At 37.4% G+C, this 21,502-nt stretch overlaps 1 protein-coding gene across 6 annotated transcripts in view; it reads right to left on the bottom strand.

Annotated features, from left to right (window-relative positions):
- The window catches only part of USP34 (ubiquitin specific peptidase 34), a 230,355-nt gene that overhangs the window by 204,430 nt on the left and 4,423 nt on the right, over positions 1 to 21,502 (bottom strand). The gene's annotated exons all lie outside the window — the stretch shown is intronic.

The following is a 21,502-nucleotide window of genomic DNA, read 5'->3' as shown; positions in this document are numbered from 1 at the left end:
AAGCCCACAGAAACTGGGATACAAATGAGAGAAACAATCTATGCAAAAAAATAGGGTAAAGGAGCAGTAGTTTACAAAGAAATAATGGCTGAGAACTGTCCAAATCTATAAACATATTTGGACCTCCATGGTTCATGAAGCTCATAATTCCTCAAAACTTTCAACTCAAAAAAGATCTTTTCCCATACATATTATAATGAAATTACCTAAAAGAGAAAAAAAGTTTCCTCACAAAGGAACCCCCATAAGGCTATCGGTGGATTTCTCAGAAGAAACCTTACAAGTCCAGTAAGAATGGGATGATATATTCAAAGTGCTGAAAGAAAAAAATTGCCAACCAAGAAACCCAGAAAAGTTGTCCTTCAGAAATGAAGGCTTTTACTATAATATGGTGGTGTATCAATCAGTTAACTCTTAGCATAAAGGTTAAATGGCAGAACTGCTAAAAATAAATATAACTAAGATAATGTTAATGGACACCCGATATAAAAAGATGTAAACCTGATGTTTTCGTGAGTTTAAGCAAGCTCCAGGGGATGAGGGATAGGGAAGCCTGGCATGCTAGAGAACACAGGGTCACGAAGGGTCGGACACAACTGAGTGACTGAACAACAAGAATATAAACAATATAAGGCAACAAATTAGACAACCTACAATAACGGACAAATACCTAAAAACATACAACAAAGACTGAATCGTAAAGAAACAGAAAATCTGAAGAGAACAATAATTAGTAGGGGAATGGAATTAGTAATCAAAACCTCCCAACAATGAAAAGCCAAGGACCAAAATAAAACACAGTAAATAAAATAATTCTAAAGACTCTACCAAAAACAAACAAAAAACTGTTAAGAGTGAACAAATCCAGTCAAGTAGCAGGATACAACATCAACACAGAGAAATAAGTTATTTTCCAATATACTAACAATGAATTATCTGAAAAAGAAAACAATCTCATTTATAGTAGCATTATATAAAATATTCAGAAGTAAAAATATCCATCATATTTTTTAAAAAAAGGTGGAAAATCTGAAAACTATAAGACAAGGAGAAAGAAAACTAAAGAAGACACAAATAAATGGAAAGATATCTTGTGTTCAAAGAACAGAAGAATTAACACTGTTAAAATGTCCATAATACCTAAAACCATTTAAAAATTCAGTGCAATCCCTCAAACTTTCAAAGGCATTTTCAAAAAAGTAGAAAAAAATTCCTAAAATTCACATGAAACCACAGAAGTCTCCAAATAGCCAGAGCAATTCTGAGAAAGAACAAGGCTAGAGGCATCACAACTCCTTGTTACAAATTCTATTACAAAATTATGATAATCCAGACAGTATAGCACTGGCATAAAAACAGACACAGAGATGAATGGAACAGAATGAAGAGGCTAGAGATAAACCTATGCATAAATGGTTAACTAATATTTGGCAAGGAAGCCAAGAATATTCAATGGGGAAAGAACAGTCTCTTCAACACAGGGTGCTGGGAAAACTGAATAGCTACATATAACAGAATGAAACTGGACCCTTATCTTACATCAGACACAAAAAGTAACTCAAAATGGATTAGAGACTCAAGCATCAGATCTAAAACCAAAATCATAAAGAAAAAGTTATTTGACAGTGGTCTTGGTAACAGTTTTTTTGGCTATCACAACCAAAAGCACAAGCAGTGACAACAAAATAAACAACTAGGACTAAATCAAACTAAGAAGCTTCCACACAGCAAAAGAAACAATCAGCCTACAGAAAGGAGAAAATATGTGCAAACCGTTTATTTTATACACAGTTAACATCTAAAAGATACAAGAAACTCATAAGCAAAAAAATCAAATAAACAATTAAAAATGACAAATGGCCTAAACAGACATTCTTTCAAAGACAACATATTAATACAAATAGCCAACGGGGACTTAAAAGATGTTCAACATTACTAATCATCAGGGGAATGCAAATGAACTACAATAGCTATTACCTCACATCTGTTAGAACGACCATTATAAAAAGAGACAAATGGTAACAAGTATTTGTGATGATTTGGAGAAAAGGGAACCTTGCTGCACTCCCTAACTGGTAATGTAACTTGGTACAGCCACAATGTAGAACAGTATGGTGGTTTCTCAAAAAATGCAAAAATAGAACATAATCTAGTAATCCCACTTATGGGTACATATCATAATGAAATGGATTACTACCTCAATAGGATGTCTATACTATACCCCCATGTTCAATGCAGCATTTTTCACAACAACCACCTCAAAGCAACCTACATGTTCACTGATGGATGAATGGGTAAGAAAGATGTGGCTCATACATACAATGAAATAAATTCAGCCATCTGTGATAACATGGATGGACCTTGAGGAAATTACGCTAAGTGAAATAGGTCAGAGAAAGACAACACTACTTGGTCCCACTTATGCATAAAATCTTAAAAAGCTCAACTCAAGAGAAAAAGACAGCAGAATGGTGGTTGCCAGCAGAGGTGGGATAAACGAGATGATGTCAGTCAAAGAGTACAAACATCTAGTTATAAGATGAATAAATTTGGGGACTCCCTGGCAGTCCAGTGGTTAGGACTCTACAATTTCACTGTCAAGGGCATGCGTTCAAACCCTGGTCAGGGAGCTAAGACCCTGAAAGCCATGCAGCACAGCCACAAAAAGGGAAAAAAATTAGCCACTACAATAGACTTCAACTGAATCTAGATTCAAAACGAAGGAAAAATTAAATAAAACTTTAAAAACTTTAGACTATGAGAGAAATTTGCTCACTAGATACTCTGTATTGTATTATTCTTAACTTTTTAACTGTACCAGTGATACTATGAATACATATTTTTTTAAGTATTTGTCTTTTAGAGAGCTACACCGAAATGTACAAAGGTAACAAAAACAAATTGCCTATGAGTTAATAATTACTGATTGGGAGAGAGGTTCATACTATGAGTCTTCCTACTTCTACACATGACTGTTTAACTCTTTCTATAACAAAGTTTAAAAAAAAAAAAAAACACTAAAGTATACCAAAAAAAAAAAAAAAGACCATAAACCACATAATCAAAACAAAGAGGGAAAAAAAAAACAGTAAGACAAAAAATGAGATAGATTTATCAGACCTGAATTTTATAATACCACCATGTTCAAAATATCAAGATACAGAATTAAAACAAAGTTCTAAAATCTATTAAAAGAGAATCAAAAGCTTTAGAATTAAATATACAGTAACTGGACAACGAAGGTTCATCTAGTCAAGGCTATGGTTTTTCCAGTGGTCATGTATGGATGTGAGAGTTGGACTGTGAAGAAGGCTGAGCGCCAAAGAATTGATGCTTTTGAACTATGGTGTTGGAGAAGACTCTTGAGAGTCCCTTGGACTGCAAGGAGATCCAACCAGTCCATTCTAAAGGAGATCACTCCTGGGTGTTCATAGAAGGACTGATGTTGAAGCTGAAACTCCAATACTTCAGCCACCTCATGCGAACAGTTGACTAATTGGAAAAGACCCTGATGCTGGGAGGGATTGGGGGCAGGAGGAGAAGGGGATGACAGAGGATGAGATGGCTGGATGGCATCACCGACTCAACGGACATGAGTCTGAGTGAACTCCGGGAGTTGGTGATGGACAGGGAGGCCTGGCGTGCTGCGATTCGCGGGGTCGCAAAGAGGCAGACATGACTGAGCGACTGAACTGAACTGAACTGGAATTAAGCTCTCAATAGATGGCTTTAATACTAGATTACATACAATTTAAGGAAGGATTAGGAAAAGGAAGATAGGTTAAATATAAATAAGTATCTAGGGACTTCCTTGGTGGAACAGTGGTTAAGAATTCACCTTCCAATGCCTGGAACGCAGATTTGATCCTTGGTTGGGCAATTCAGATCCCAAATGCAGGAGGGCAACTAAGCCCAAGCGCCACAACTAGAGAAGTCTGCAAACTGCAACGAAAATCCCACTTGCCACAACTACGACCCGATGCAGTCAAAACTGAAATCAAGTAAATAAATATTTTTTAAATAAAATATCTAGACTGAGGTACACACACAAAAGACAAAAGGATGGAAAATACAGAACAGAGCAAAAAAGACGAGGAAGATGATTGAAAAGCATAGAGTTTATAAGACAAGCTCCAAAAGGCCAAAATCACGTGGCAGGACATATACCTGAAGAAATAATGGCCACAAAACTGATTTTCAAGAATGAATCCCAAGGAAATAAGTACAAAAATTGACACAGACAAGCCACACACACAAAAAAAAATTTTAATAGAATGACTTATTGAAAGAAGCAATAGCATTCACAAATCTGTAATTCAATACTCTACTTCAGTGTTTGCTTGTTTGAAAATACATATTGTTTTTATATTAAAAGACAAACAGGGGCTTCCCTGGTGGCTCAAGGGTAAAAAAAAAAAAAAAAAATCTATCAATGCAAGAGACAAGGGTTTAATCCCAAATCTGGAAGGATCCAACATGCATCTGACCATTTAAGCCTGTGCACCACAACTATTGAGTCTGTGCTCTAAAGCCTGGGAGCTGCAACTTCTGAACCCATGCTCCAAAACAAAAGAAGCCACCACAATGGGAAGTTTGAGCACCACAACTCGAGTAGCAGCCCCTGCTCTCTGCAGCTGGAGAAAAGCCTACACAGCAACGAAGACCCTGCTCAGCGAAAAACAACAAACTTTTTAAAATTGAAGAAAAGAGACAAGCAAATACAGGAAAGATCATCCACAGCAGAACCACATTAAAGAAAATGCTGAAATGAAAATGACCCCAGATGAAAGCCCAGAGATGCAAAACAGAAAGAAGAGCAACAAAAAGAATAAATGTGGGTAAACCTAATTGAATATTGACTTGTTTAATGTCTTATGGAACTTTAAAAATATATGTAATCAAAATACAACAACAGTATAAAAAAAAACAAGAGCAGAATAATGACACTAATGTACTCTAAGGCTTTTCTATTCAATGAATGTTCTAAGGACCAACGAGATCAGCATCATCTGGAAACTTTGTTAGAATGAAGAATCTCAAAGTTCCAGACTGCTTGAGTTAATTTGTCTTTAAAAAAAAATCTCCAGGTCATTCACATGTACATTAAAGTTCCAGAAGCACTATTCTAAAGGCTGAAAGGAAGGACAGGTACTAAAATAAACTCCGGTGTGAGAAATTCATAGTTAAGCAAGATACAGGTGGAGAAGGCAATGGCAACCCACTCCAGTACTCTTGCCTGGAAAATCCCATGGATGGAGGAGTCTGGTAGGCTGCAGTTCATGGGGTCGCTATGAGTCAGACACGACTGAGCGACTTCACTTTCACTTTTCACTTTCACACATTGGAGAAGGAAATGGCAACCCACTCCAGTGTTCTTGCCTGGAGAATCCCAGGGACGGAGGAGCCTGGTAGGCTGCCGTCTATGGGATCACACAGAGTCAGACACGACTGAAGCGACTTAGCAGCAGCAGCAGCAAGATACAGGTAAAGCAGCAAGCAAGAAAATGAATATGAGTACAACATGAAGTACTCAATTTCACTTTTGTTGAATTTGAAGACAAAGTGAAAGTCGCTCAGTAGTGTCCAGCTCTTTGCGACCCCATAGACTATACAGTCCATGGAACTCTCCAGGCGAGAATACTGGAGTGGGTAGCCTTTCCCTTCTCCAGGGGATCAAACCCAGGTCTTCCGCATTGCAGGCAGATTCTTTACCAGCTGAGCCACAAGGCAGTTGGTGATGGACAGGGAAGCCTGGCATGCTGCAGTCCACAGGGTCACAAAGAGTCGGACACGACTGAGCAACTGAACTGAACTGAAAATCCTTTGACCTATCTTGGTCTCTGAATAGCTCTTTTATCCATAAATGACTATATAACATCATGCACTGGAGATATGCAAAATATCAGTTCATTAAGTTATGCCAATCTTTCCAATGTTCACATATTTCATTATACAATATCAAAAAATTACATCATTAATAATTCCATCAATCTCATAATAAATCTAAGTTTTGGGCAGCTGTCAAATTCAGTGACAGGTACAAGTTCTCCAAGTTTTTTTTTCTTGAAAGCTCAATTCTATCACTGACAGCCTTCTCTGAAGTGACATGCTTGCTTCAGTCATTCCAGAAAATGCACACCATACTGTTGTTGTGGTTCAGTCCTTTGACTCTGCAACCCCATAGACTGTAGCCTGCCAGGTGCCTCTGTCCATGGGATTTTCCAGGCAAGAATACAGAAGTGGGCTACCATTAGCCTTTCCAGGGAATCTTCCCAACCCAGGGATCAAACCCGCGTCTTCTGCTTGGCAGGTAGATTCTTTACCTCTGAGCCACCCAGGGAATTATACACACACACACATATATCTGGATAACTTGAGTTAATCATTCTTTCAAATAAACATGGTATTTCATGAAAAAGTAACTACTTCAGCTTACAACCCAATCACGTGAGTGCACTTCCCTACAACAACCATCTGTATACTGCAGTACACGTAAGAAATGCTTTATATGCATTTCTCATTTCATCACAGAATATTAAAGACATGCACACAAGCTTTTGAGATTTAACAGTATTAACTTCCATTGCTTCAAAGGCATCAAGTGAATTTTTTTTTTAAACAGCAAGTGCTTGGCAGCAAAGATTACATTACCTATTTAACACCACTGTATTTCTTGCAACGTAACCAGTTTTATCCATCATGCCTTTGCACTACCAGTGACAACATCAACCAAAAGGCAAGTATGTCTTGCCTCTCAGACCCCCTGAAAGGCTCTCTGGAACCCCCAGGGTCCACACACCAAATTTTGAGAACCACTGATGGAGCCAGCCAAAGATACAAGATTTAATAATAAAGGGTTATATTATGAAACAAAAAACATCCCAATTGAAAAGAAGGAAGTAAAACTGTTTCTAACCATAGAAAACATGATCTTATGTAAATCCTAAGAAAGTCCTAAAGAATCACTAAAGAGAATAAACAAATTTAACAAGATCGATATACAAATATCAACTGTATTTCTATATGCTAGCAACAAGCAATGAAAAGATGAAACTTAGCAATTCCATTTACAATAGCATTAAAAAAAATTCTTGGGAATATATTTAATAAAAATAGGTGCAAAATTTATACTGATAGTTGAAAAGTTTTTAAAAAATTTAATACAAAGACATCCCATGTTCATGTATCAAGACTTACTGTTGTTAAAATCATAACACTCTTCAGCTTTATCTATAGATTCATCACACTCTATCAGAATCCCAGCTGGGTTCTTTGTAGACACTAACTGTAAAATTCATATGGAAACTCAACAAACCCAGAACAGCCAAAAACAATTTCAAAAAAGAAGATCCACACTTTCCCATTTCAAATACTACTAAAAAGCTACAGTAATCAAGACATACAAATCAACAAAACAGAAATGAGAATACAAAAGCAAACCCATGCATCCATGGTCAACAGGTTTCCAACAAAGCTGCCAAGACCACTCACAGCAAAATGCCACCTTCTACAAACGGTGCTGAAACAACTGGACAGGCTCATGCTAACAAATGAAGTTGGACCCTTATCCCGAACCATGTACAAAAACCTGACTCAAAATGGATAAAAGATCTAAATATGGGAGCCAAAACTATAAAACTTAGAAGAAAACATAGGGGTAAATCTTCATGCCTTTGGATTTGGCAATAGATTCTGGAAATAGATGAGATACCCAAAGCATAAGCAACAAAATAAATTAATTAATTAAACTTCAACATTAAAACCTTTTGTGTTTCCAAGAACAGTACTGATAAAGTGAAACAACTACCTACAGTATGGGGGAGGAAACTGCAAACTCTTACAACCCAATAATAAAAATATAAATAACCCAATTAAAAAGTAAGCAAAGGATCTCAAAGGACATTTCTCCAAAAAAAATACACAAGTAACAAATAAGCATATGAAAAGATATTCATCATTATTCATCAGAAAAATGCAAATCAAAACCACAATGAGATACCACTGTAAGATCACTAGGATGGCTAGAACAGTCAAAATAACAAGTATTGATTGAGGAGGTTAAGAAACTGGAATCCTCATACACTGCTAAAGGGAATATAAAATGTTGCAGCATTTTGGAAAATAGTTTGGTGGTTTTTGGTGGTTATTTATTTATTTATTGCAAATACTGTGCTAACATAAATCCACTTATTTAAATTTATTTAATTGGAGGATAATTGCTTTACATTATTGTGCTGGTTTCTGCCATATATCAACATGAATCATCCCTATATTAGATATGTCCCCTCTCTCTTGAACCTCCATCTCAGTGTGGCAGTTTTCGAAAAAATAAAACTGAGTTACCACTTAACCAAATAATTCCACTCCCAGGTATAACCTGTGGGAAATAAAAACTAAGTCCATGGAAAACTTTTTACACACATGTTCACAGAAGCATTATTCATAAAAGCCAAAAGGTAGAAACAACTCAAATGTCTATCAACTGATGAATGAATTATTAATAACAAAATGTGGTATGTTCATACAACGGCATATTACTCAGTTACAGAAAGGAATGAAGATCTGATACATTCTCCAATATGGATGAACCTTGAAAATGCTAAGTAAAAGCAGTTAGTCACAAGATATACTATAATTCCATTTGTATGAAAGATTCAAAATAGGCAGATACATAGAGGAAGTAGACTGTTCCTTAGGGCTGGAAAGGCAGGGGATTTATAGTGATAGTTAAAAGGTGTAGGGTTTCTTTCTGAGGTCATGAAAGTGCTCTAAAATTGCGGTAAAAATTGCACAATTCTGTGAATACACCGAAAGCCATCAAGCTGTACAGTTTTAATGAGTGACTTGTATGTATCTCAAAATTGCTACCAAAAATAAAGTAAAATAATGATAAAAGTGTGTACAAATTCCATTAATAAGAAGACACAAAAATACCTAGGAATGCGCAGAATCTACATAAAGGGAAAACCCCACAATATTTCACAAAGAAACAGAGAAAAATATATAAATGGGAAAGCACATTATGCTTCCAGAAGTGGAAGAATCAATACTGTAAGACGTCAATTCCTGCTATTTATAAACATTATACAATTTCAAAAAATTCCAACAAAAAAATTTTTTTAATATCAACAGAATGTGGGTGGAGGAGGGCAACACAACAACAAAAGAATTCTGAAGTTTTATCTCAAGGAATAAATAACTTTTCACTAGTAATGTAGTTTAATATTGTCAGGTGCTACACTGTATCATGAAGTGACTAAAGTAAAACCAAACAAACAATAAAAAGCTTAAAAATAGACCTCTAGGAATACACTCAAAAATTAGATGGCATATCAAAACAGTGAAAAAAACAGATGGATGCTAGAATCAATGAATAGTAGTTTGAAAGAATATTAGATCTACTTTATAATACACCAAAATAAATTCCAGATGGATTAAAAACTAAAAAACTCATAAAAACTGGAAAAAATAGCAAAGAATATGTGATCTCAGAATGGGAAAAGTCTTTCTAAACAATAGACTACTCGCTACTAAAACTTAAGAACCAAATACATCAGTACAAACAATGCAGTAACACCTTAAAATCTGAACTGTTGCAGGAATCAAGTAGTTTAGGATAATAACTATATCTGTTTTCCCCTACCACATGAAATTTTTTAAATATCTCATGCAAACAAACAGGCACTCTCAAACACTGCTGTTGGGGTGTAAACTAGTAGAACCCTTCTAGAAGGCAACTGAGCAATAAAAGTCTTAGAAGTTTTTACTTATTGACCCTGGACATGACCTAGGTTTCTATGCTCAAGGGTATTTTAATTTTTTTTTCCTTCACAGGAAAACACTAGTTAAATATGTTACATTCAAAAGACTTAAAGTAGGATGCCATTAAATTCTGTTCTCAAATAAGCATAAGGATATGAGAAAACATTCATAAGAGAAGAGAAGAGTACAAATGAACTCAATTTTTTATAAGTATTCACAGAAAATTAGCTGGAGTAATATATACCAAAGTTACTCCTTTCATTGCACTTCAGCTATACATACTCTAATGGAATTTAACACTTTACCTCACACACCATTGTTTTTTGTATGTTTCTTACAAACTGGCACTATGTTAAGCGTTGATATGCATTATCTTATTTAATCTTCACAAAGCCCTGCATTTTAGGTGTTATCACCCTCATTTTCAAGTAAATAATAAGACACTAAGAGATTAAGGAACTTAACCAAAGCCAGAGACCTACTACATGACAGAAACAGGACTTGAGCTCAGGTCTGTCATAGAGCTCACTCAACTATCATACTGCCTCAACTGTACTGTTCTCTAATCTTCCTTAAGGGCAGATACACATCTAAAGGTATTTCTATATCTACCACAGTAGCCTTCAAGCTAGGCTTAGACAGTACGTGAACCTAGAACTTTCAGGTTCAATGTACAAGCTGGATTTAGAAAAGGCAGAGGAACCATGAATCAAATTATCAACATCTGCTGGACCATAGAAAATGCAAGGAAATTCCCCCAAAAAGAATCTACTTCTGCTTCACTGACAATGCTAAAGCCTTTGACTGTGTGGATCACAATGAACTGTGGAAAATTCTTAAGGAGATAGGAATACCAGGCTACTTAACCTGTCTCCTGAGAAACCTATATGCAGGACCAGAAGAAACAGTTAAAACCAGACACGAATAACTGACTAGTTCAAAACTGGGAAAGGAGTATATGCCAAGGTTGTATATTGTCACCCTGCTTATTTAACTTATATGCAGAGTACATTATGCGAAATGCCAGGCTGGATGAATCACAAGCTGGAATCAAGACTGCCAGAAAATATCAGCAACCTCAGATATGCAGATGATATCACTCTAATGGCAGAAGGTGAAGAGAAACTAAAAAGTGCCTCCTGACGAGTGTGAAAGAGACACAAAAAAGCTGGCTTAAAACTCAACATTCAAAAAAACTAAGATCATGGCATCTGGACCCATCACTTCATGGCAAATAGACGGGGAAAAAGTGGCAATAGCGACAGATTTTATTTTCTTAGGCTCCAAAATCACTGCGGACAGTGACCAGAGCCACGAAATTTAAAAAACTAGACAGTGTATTAAAAAGCAGAGACATTACTTTGCCAAAAAAGGCCCATCTGGTCAAAGCTATGATTTTTCCAGTAGTCATGTTTGGATGTGAGAGCTGAACCATAAAGAAGGCTGAGTGCCAAAAAACTGATACTTTTGAACTGTGGTGCTGGAGAAGACTCTTGAGGGTCTCTTGGACAGCAAGGAGAGCAAACCAGTCAATATTGAAGGAAATTAACCATGAATTTTCATTGGAAGGATTGATGCTGAAGCTCTAATACACTGGCCACCTGATTCAAAGAGCCAACTCACAAGACAAGATCCTGATGCTGGGAAATATTGAGAGCAAGAGGAGAAGGAGCGGCAGAGGATTCGATGGTTGCTTAGATAGCCATGAGTGACTCACAGTGGACAAGGGTGTGAGCAAACTCCAGGAGACAGAAGGACAGGGAAGCTTGGCATTCTGAAGTTCATCGGGTCACAACACAAATAGACGTGACTTAGTGACAGAACAACAACAGAGCCGAGCAAATGCTTTACAAATGCTAAATATTCAATATATGTTATATACTGAAAAAAGTATTTAAATATAGAGATAAAGACACATAAAAAATAATCAAGTCAGTAAACAGAATATTAAGAAATGATTTTCAGTCTTCCAACCTGAACCCAGCAGAATGACTCCCACAAAGATGGGTGACGAGAATAAGACCATTCAACCATTCTGGTTAGTGATGAGAAAATATACCATCAACATTCATGAGTGCATCCACAGAGTGAGCATCAAGAAGTGTGCCCCTCAGGCACTGAAAGAGATCCAGAAATTTGCCATTAAGGAGACAGAATGTCCAGATGTGCCCATTGACACTGGGCTCAACAAAGCAGTAAGGACCAAAGGAGTAAGAACTGTCCCATACTGTTTCTGTGTGTGGTTATCCAAAAACCACAATGAGGATGAATATTCAATAAACAAACTCAATACATTGGTTACTTAGGTACCTGTCATCACTTCCAAAACTTTATAGATGAGAACTAACCACTGACTGTCAAATAAAATTATAAAACTTCCAAAAGTTACAAAAATGGAGTTTTCAGTATAGTACAATGTACTAAGTATCTATGTCCTTGCTGTCCCAAAACAATTTCACCTTCTGTATAATCACAACATGCCAAATTTCTCTGGGGAAAATACCTTTTTTAAATCTGAGGTTTGCTGGGATCAGCTTTAGGAATGGGTCATCAGTTTAAGTCAACCAAAATCTATCCTCTCTGACCTCTACTTTAGAAATAAGGCCAACGATCTATGAAGCACCATCTGCTAGCAAGGTTTTGGAAAAAGTAGCTTCTTTGTTCTTATACAGTAGGTTTCAGAAAACATTCTGCTTTGCTTTGCGTAGTATAAATATGTGGCTTCTGGTGTGGTACAAAGCTGGTGTGCAGTAGCCATTTCTGCTACTATGAGAAATGCCAAACCAAGGAAGCACAGCAAAGCAAGCCACAGAGAAATAAGAGTCTTTGTAATATTATATGGATCTTAGATTAAGAGTAGACCACACCAGGAAAAAAGGAAACTCTCCTTCATTGTTGGTAGGAATGTAAATTGGTGCAGCCCCTATGGGTAACAGTACAGAGGTTCCTCAAAAAACTAAAAATAAAACTGCCAAATGATCCAGCAACCCCACTTTAGGGCACATATCTGGACAAAACTGTAACAAGATACATCTACCCCTATGTTCATAGCAGCACTATTTACAATATCAAGACATGGAACACTGTAAATAATCACTGACAGGCAGATGGATAAAGATGATGTGGCATACACAATGGTCTACTACTCAGCCATAAAAAAGAAAGAAAGAATGCCATCTGCAGCAAATGGATGGACACAGAGATCACCATCCTAAGCCAAGTAAGTCAGAATCTGTCATTTATATGTGGAATCTAAAATATAACACACATGAACCTACCTCAGAACAGCAACAGACTCACAAAGAGAACAGGCCTGTGGCTGCCAAGGGAAGGTGAGGTGAGGGAAGGATGGAGTGGGATTTTGGGGTTAGCAGACACGAACTATTACAGATAGAATGGATAAACAGCAAGGTCCTACGTATAGCACAGGGAACTATATTCAATATCCTGTGACAAACCATAATGGGAAGAAAATATAAAAAATAATGTATATACATACCTAACTGAATCACTTCACTGTACAGCAGAAATTAACACAACACTGTTTAAGTTAAAAAACAAAATCAAACAAAGAGTAGATCATACCAGAACACAGCACACACCTTGACTGGCTTTTAAAAATTCCTTTTTCTTTCTGCTAAATAGGGTTTTCTTCCTGGTCCATGCAGAGTCCCAACTTGGCTTCAGAAACTAATTCCCAATCTTAGACTTTTATTCTAGAGGTGCTAAAATCAAGGAACATGGGGGGTGGCGGGGAACTGACAAAATGAAAATTTTTTTTTTCATCAATGAAGTACCTTTCAATGAAGCTGGGGTACAAAGCAGGACATCATAAAAGGACTGACAGTACTTTGAAATACCCCCCAAAACTGAGAAAACAGGAAAAACTACCACATCCAGCCTACCCTCATCTTCCAGTAACCACCTACAGTGACCATAAGATTTTTCAAATATTTTAACAGATACGGATCGATCCCAGTATGTGTAGGCACTGCGAAACTTAGTTAATTTAAGACTCACAACCATAGAACTTGCAACCCTACATAACAAAGACACCGAAGAGAATTCCCTGGCAATCCCAATGGTTAGGACTCCGCACTTTCACTGCAGAGGGCGCAGGCCTGATCCCTGGTAGGGAACTAAGATTCTGGAAGCCAGGCAAAGCAGCCAAAAATAAAAAGACATTACACAAGAAAATAAAAGTAAGTACATAATTCTCAACTGTGGTAAGTGCTATTAAGGATAAGAACTAGAACTACTTCAGATTGGATGTTTAATAAAGGCCTCTCTGAAAATTAAAGGCACAGAAAGGCAATTAAGTTCCAGGGGAAAAGAAAAGCTCAATGGCAGTAAAGAACATCACTGAAAGAAAACAAAGCAGGTGTGAGGATGAGATGAGAGTGCCTGTGTCATGCAGCGATCCACAAACCATAGTAACTATTCCATCCAGGTAAAAGATGCTTACTCCTTGGAAGGAAAATTATGACCAACCTAGATAGCATATTCAAAAGCAGAGATATTACTTTGCCAACAAAGGTCCGTCTAGTCAAGGCTATGGTCTTTCCAGTGGTCATGTATGGATGTGAGAGTTGGACCATAAAGAAAGCCAAGTGCCGAAGAACTGATGCCTTTGAACTGTGACGTTGGAAAAGACTCTTGAGAGTCCCTTGGACTGCAAGGAGATCAGCCCTGGGTGTTCTTTGGAAGGAATGATGCTAAAGCTGAAACTCCAGTACTTTGGCCACCTCACGCGAAGAGTTGACTCACTGGAAAAGAATCTGATGCTGGGAGGGATGTGGGGCAGGAGGAGAAGGGGACGACATAGGATGAGACGGCTGGATGGCATCACAGACTCGATGGACGTTGAGTCTGAGTGAACTCCGGGAGTTGGCGATGGACAGGGAGGCCTGGCATGCTGCACTTCATGGGGTCGCAAAGAGTCGGACACAACTGAGAGACTGAACTGAACTGAAAGGATCAGTTCATCCTTCACTTTCCTTGAAACCTTGCCTAATCCACTTTAGTCACAATTAATCTGCCTATGAGCGTCCCAGGTGGACCAGTGGTAAAGAATCCCCTGCCAATGCAGAAAAGACACAGGTTCGACCCCTGGGTTGGAAAGATCCCCTGGAGAAGGAAATGGTGACCCACTCCAGTACTCTTGCCTGGAAAATTCCAAGAACAAAGAAGCCTAGCAGACTACAGTCCATGGAGTCGAAAAAAGTCAGACATGACTGAACACGCACATGCACAATCTCTATAGTTCCTTTAACAGGTTTTCAAGGGCTTCCCTGGTGGCTGAGAGGGCAAAGTGTCTGCCTGCAACACGGGAGACCCGGTTCTGTCACTGGGTGGGGAAGATCCCCTGGACAAGGAAATGGCAACCCACTCCAGTATCCTTGCCTGGAGAAGCCCATGGACGGAGGAGCCTGGTAGGCTACAGTCCATGGGGTTGCAGAGAGTTGGACACGACTGAGCAACTTCACTTCACTTCCAACTCCCATAGTGAAGTTCCTCTTTAAAAAAATAAAAAAAGAACATGGTTAGAGAAAGGTATACCGAGTAAGAGTAAGAACTAAATTCCAGTCCTAGCTCTGCTACTTATTAGCTGTGTAATCTTGGCCAAATCATTCGGGTGCCATGAAGATATGTGAAATTACACAATATTCAAATAGCTTCACAAGTAGATTGTCATTGTGTTGTATACAATTCAATACAATATTCCAACTCATAAGCACTGTACTACCCATTATACATGGAGTTTCAGAATGTGTTGACTTTCTGAGCACCAATATTGTTAATGGTTTTCGAGCTTATTTATAAAGCAGCTACTATCCCCCTTTCTCCTCCCAAAATCTTAATGTAACTCTAATTTACAAAATAGATCAAAATGAGTTTTTCATTTTAAAACTAAGAAGGAGATTCCAAAGTCAACTTCACTCTACTGAAACAGGAGCAATGCCACTCGAAGGAACAGTTCATAAACCAAGGATCTTTACTGAAAATCTTGAAGAAAAAAAAAATTAAGGATAAGACCCTATGGCTTACCACCAATGATGTCTCTCCAAGTCAACTAAAAAAAAAAAGAAAACCAAAAAAATTTCATCTTGTTTTACAAGGAAAGCTTCAGATTCTGTGTGATTTGATATAATCAAAATATGACAGGTTTAACATAAATTACTAGTATCACATCAATTTTTTTACTATCTGTTCACTCTTTAGTGAGTGATTATTTAATAGTGGCAAGTTTCTCTCACAGTTCCCAAAATGAGGAGGTGGTGGGAGGAATAACCAAAGATAATACTTGCCAATTTCCGCTCTTCTTGAAACTTAATAAGCTAAAGGTTAATAATCACACAGAACCATAGCTTTATCTCCTTCACTGAAAGGAATGTACCATTCCTGAAAATTTTTTCTCTTAACACTCTAAGAAAGCTCTCATCATTCCTTACCAATCTAGAGGTTAGATTCCTTCTTAATATATGATTTATCCTTACAGTTAGGGGATTCCTCTTAGAAGGGAAAATGGAAACAAAGTATTAGAGTAAAAGAACATTCTGCTGACCACCACCCTCTATTATACCACTCTACCAAGCAGTGGGTCCATTGTCCCCTTATTTATCTTACTTTGAACACAATGTAAAAGCTCTATTGTCTTAAGTATTTTCTTAAGTTTCCATTTATTCTGAGCTAGTGCTCTTACTTGGAGAAGGCAAGGGCACCCCACTCCAGTACTCTTGCCTGGAGAATCCCATGGACGGAGGAGCCTGGTAGGCTACAGTCCATGGGGTCGCTAAGAGTTGGACACGACTGAGAGACTTCACTTTAACTTTTCACCTTCATGCACTGGAGAAGGAAATGGCAAACCACTCCAGTGTTCTTGGCTGGAGAATCCCAGGGACAGCAGAGCCTGGTGGGCTGCCGTCTATGGGGTCACACAGAGTCGGACACGACTAAAGCGACTTAGCAGTAGCAGTGCTCTTACTACTGCTCTTAAACTCCTACATTTATCACTGGTTACTGAGCCTTTCTCAATAATCAGAATAAAGTTCATGAGTCTAGCAGCAAAGTTACCCAGAGTAAAAAGTCCCTTCCAATTTTGTCTTGTGGTGATTTAGAACCAATACACTGCTAAAACAGCTCACAAACCGCAGAGTCAGAATAAACACTTCTAAGACTATGAAGTCTTTACACTCATGAGCTCTAACACTGTAAGGATAGTTTTTAAAGTTTTATCTAAATAAATATTTTTTAAAAATAAAGTTTCATCATATTGCCAGATTTCCTTCCAGATATGCTCTATGAGCTACTTTGCAATCTGATTTGAGAGACCATATGTAAGGTGATAATCAGACAATTCCAAAGTCAGGTAACAACCCAAATGCTCGTTAGTATATGATCAAACAATGGAATACTACACTAAAGCCATAAAAAAGGACAATGTAAGTACATATGAACAGGAAAGGAACCTACTTAGTATCAATAAAAGTAACAGAGTAACATATAATTAGTTTGTCTACATAAAACAGTGTATCTGAGGAAAGAGAAAAAGAATGACTTAAGAGATGTTTACTACAACATGATTTCTTACCTGAAAGCAGAGTTTCAGGTTATCCTAATTTTCTTCTTTATATTCAGCACTATTTGGGTTTTTTCTAAAAAAGCAGGTATCCTTTTTAGAAAGAAAAGCAACAGAGCTACTTTCATTTTCTTCAAAGACTAAGCACCCTGGTAGAGAGATAAGTAAGTAACAATACGGGTTCCTAAATGTTCTTCTGCCACCAAACACTACAGATGACACTTTGCTCAACATGTTCCAAGAAAATAAACCAGATTATAACGAAGCACTCACAGGTAAAGATTATACCTCATCTCCAATATTGGAGAGCTCATCATGTGGCAATACTGGAATCAAAACTCTTTTGGTTGCACATTAACTCAAATGGTATGTACAGAGGAGACAGCTAAAAAGGAGCTCTGGCTTCAGTATTAGAAAGGCACATCTGGGGAAGGGGTGGCAGGAACAGGGGCTTCGCTGGTGGTAGAGTGGCTAAGACACCATGCTCCCAATACATGGGATCCAGGTTCAATCCCTGGTTGGGCAACTAGAGCCCACACGCCACAACTAAAGATCCACATGCCAAAGCTAAGACCCAGCACAGCCAAAAAAAGAAAAAAATATATATATATATATATATGCATGTGTAAATATATATATGTATATGTGTGTGTATATATATGTATATAAAGAAAGCAAGCCATCAGGATATTAACTTCTGTCTCTTTATAGAGCTTCCATGTCAACTGTTTTCACAATTTGCCCCAATTCTCCTCTGTAAATACCTGCCTCCACTTGTTCAATGTTGCTGCTCCTTCACGTCAGCTAGCCAAAGCACTAATTCTAGTTTGGCTACTCACAGCTACCTGTTCTTTAGTTCAAACATTCTGACAGGAAATATCTGATTCATGGACATTGGTCCCACCAATCCACCAGGTCGGGAGTCTATCTGGAATCCAATCAGCGATGGCTAAAGAGAAGGGCCTTTCAGGGGATGTAAGCTGGATAAGGTCTCTCTCTAGAAGAGGTTATAGCCAGGACAAGAGAAAGTTGTCTCTACCACAGTTTAAAAAAAAAAGTGCAAGAGGAGGCCAAGTGTAAACTACATCAAATCCCAATTAACTGAGTAACCTACATTTGGAGACTTTTTAATTTCTATAGAATTTTAAAGAAAAATAACATTAACAAGTGTTAATCACATTAAAGTTAAAAGTCCAATCATTTTCCTAGTATATAAAGTTTTAAATAAATGTAATTTAGTGTATGTTCATCCCAGACTCAAATCTCACCATCTATATAGAAAAAAAATATAGCCTTTCTGCATTACCTATTAATTTAGAATGTAGCAGCTTGGTGTGTGTATTTTGTATAAGTACATAACATATGTGACACAATCTGTATATTTCATCCACAAACTCTCATATCTACATCACTACTCACAAGAGGCCCAGGAACACTGGTTTACCTAGGCAATCATATTCTTCAAGAACTTTCCATTACCTAAAATGTTCACTAAGCACCTACTCTCTACAGGGCACTGTATTATTACTAACATGTATGCTGGTCACTCAGTTATGTCTGAGTCTTTGCAACCCCATGGACTGTAGCCCACCAGGCTCCTCTGTCCATGGGATATTACAGGCAAGAATACTAGAGTGGATTACCATTCCCTACTCCAGAGGATCTTCCCAACCCACGGACTGAACCGAGGTCTCCTGTATTTGCAGGCAGATTCTCAACTGTCTGAGACACCAGGGAAGCCCTATTAGTACTAAGAAAAGAAACAAAACATGATCCCTGACTTTAAGAAATTCAGCATCCAGCAAGGAAGGCTCTTGTTTTTTTAAAAAAAAAAAGGTGGGGGCGGCAGGGGGTGGGCTGTAACTTAAGTGCATATTCTAAACGAAAGGTATATGTTGTCATTTTAAGAGAGACTGGAAAAGTTTTAAGAAAGCCTCACAGAAAAAAGTGAGAACTGCAGCTAGAAACATGAGTTTGGGCCAAACTGCTGTGATGGAGCTCTCAATGTGGCTCAGTGGGTAAAAAATCTGCTTGCAATGAAGGAGACACAGGAGATGCGGGTTTGATCCCTGGGTCAGGAATATCCCCTGTAGAAGGAAATGGCAATCCATTCCAGTATTCTTGCCAGGGAAATCCCATGGACAGAGGAGCCTGGTGGTCTACAAAGGGTGGCAAAGAGTTGGACATGACTGAGGAGCAACTGAGCACATCATTAAAAATAAAGTGAAAAAGCACACAAAAAGGGGGGGGAGTACATGATAAATTAAACCTAGGGTTGATACACTTAGTAAGTGAACAGCTTTTATAACACAAAACATTAAAACCTAAAGAGTAGGAAAAGAATACCACCACCACATTAAATAAGAAATGCAAACAGCCAATAAAAATGAGTGTTTAAAATTGGTTATCACATTTTTTGCTGAAATATTCAGCAAAAGTGAGAGTGCTTAAGTTGCAAAAACACTACTGAAAGAATAGAAATCAGTATATCCTCTCTGGAAAGCAATTAGACATATAAAACAAAGAAGTTTACATTTTTAAAACCACTTCTAAAAGTTTGTATTTTTAACCACTTCTAAGAATCTATTTTTAAAAACCCAGTGATTAAAGATTTATATGCAAGGATGTTCATTTGCAGCTTTATTTGTAATACTGAAGAACCGAAAACAAGAATACCATGAAGAAAAATTAAATTGCATACAAAATAGGACATCATACAGACAAAAACATGTTTTAAAAAAGTTAAGGGAAACGATCAAACAATCTTAGGTGAGAAAAGCTACTAAATATATATATATATATATATATATATATATATCTCATTCTCAATTTTAAAACTGCTGGGAACCCCCTGGTGGTCCAATGGCTGAGGCCCAGTCACTGCTGAGGGCTCTGGTTCAATTCTTAGCAGGGGAATTAAGAGTCCACAAACCATGTGGTGCCATCAGAAAAAAAAAAATGTAAATATGTACCTAAAAAATATGATGTAAAAATACTTCAAAGCATTACCAGAAATCATCATTGGATAGTAAGATTATGGGTGACTTAAACTTGAATAGTTTTGGGGGGGTTTTGGGGAGGAAGGGGACATGCCATGGGATCTTAGTTCCCCCACCAGGAAAGTAACCCACAACCCTGCAGTGGAAGCATGGAGCTTAACTACTGGACTGCCAGGGGAAGTCCCTGCAACCTGCAATCAAGAAAAATAACAGTAAATGAAGGAGAGAAAGGGAGCACAGCCCATTTGGAAACACCTTGGTCATTACTGAAAAGTTTCACACTTTCTGAAAAAAATAAAAATTCTCATTAATACACATTCAACCCACACATAAATACTTGTAAGGTAAAAATATAGATACTATCATTATTAAACATATTAAAAATATTAAAATATTTCATAAATACAGTGCTATAGCTAGATATCAACAGTTATCACTGACAATGCAGATAGTCAGCTAGTAATAATCTACTAGTGCTTTATGATTTATAAGTTACTTTATAAAGATGTATGAGTTGAAACTCTACTACTTTTGAAAAATAATATTTCAAACAGTAACTATTTTAAGAGAATATAATCTTGGCAAGATTTACTGAAATAAAAAATTTAGTCATTTGGTACTATATTGCAGTAAAATCAAATTTCCAATCAGTTCAAGTTTTAGAATTAAATGTCTACCAAAAAATGTTACATTACTAATGATTATTTCATGCCTATATACTTATATTTTTAAAACCCTAGAAATGTGAGGTTTATTAAAGAGCTCATTAGTGATAAATATTAAGATATATTAAGACAGACTACCATTCGGCTACATTTACCACCACTTATAAATTCTTTTTACAGCGAGTACAGAATCAAGCCCAAACTTGTGAAAACACTTAAAAATTTAGTAATTTTTTATTTTGCCAATCAGTGTACTCATGTCTTCCATTTGAATAGATCATCATAAAGTTTATACACTATGCTGCTGCTGCTGCTAAGTCGCTTCAGTTGTGTCCGACTCTGTGCGACCCCACAGACGGCAGCCCACCAGCCTCCCCGATCCCTGGGATTCTCCAGGCATGAACACTGGAGTGGAGTGCCATTTCCTTCTCCAATGCATTAAAGTGAAAAGTGAAAGTGAAGTCCCTCAGTTGTGTCCGACTCTTAGCGACCCCATG

The sequence above is a fragment of the Ovis aries genome, chromosome 3 (assembly GCF_016772045.2).
Source record: "Ovis aries strain OAR_USU_Benz2616 breed Rambouillet chromosome 3, ARS-UI_Ramb_v3.0, whole genome shotgun sequence".
NCBI classification, from domain to species: Eukaryota; Metazoa; Chordata; class Mammalia; order Artiodactyla; family Bovidae; genus Ovis; species Ovis aries.
The sequence above is the reverse complement of the archived record's forward strand: the minus strand, read 5'-3'. Positions and strand labels throughout refer to the sequence as shown.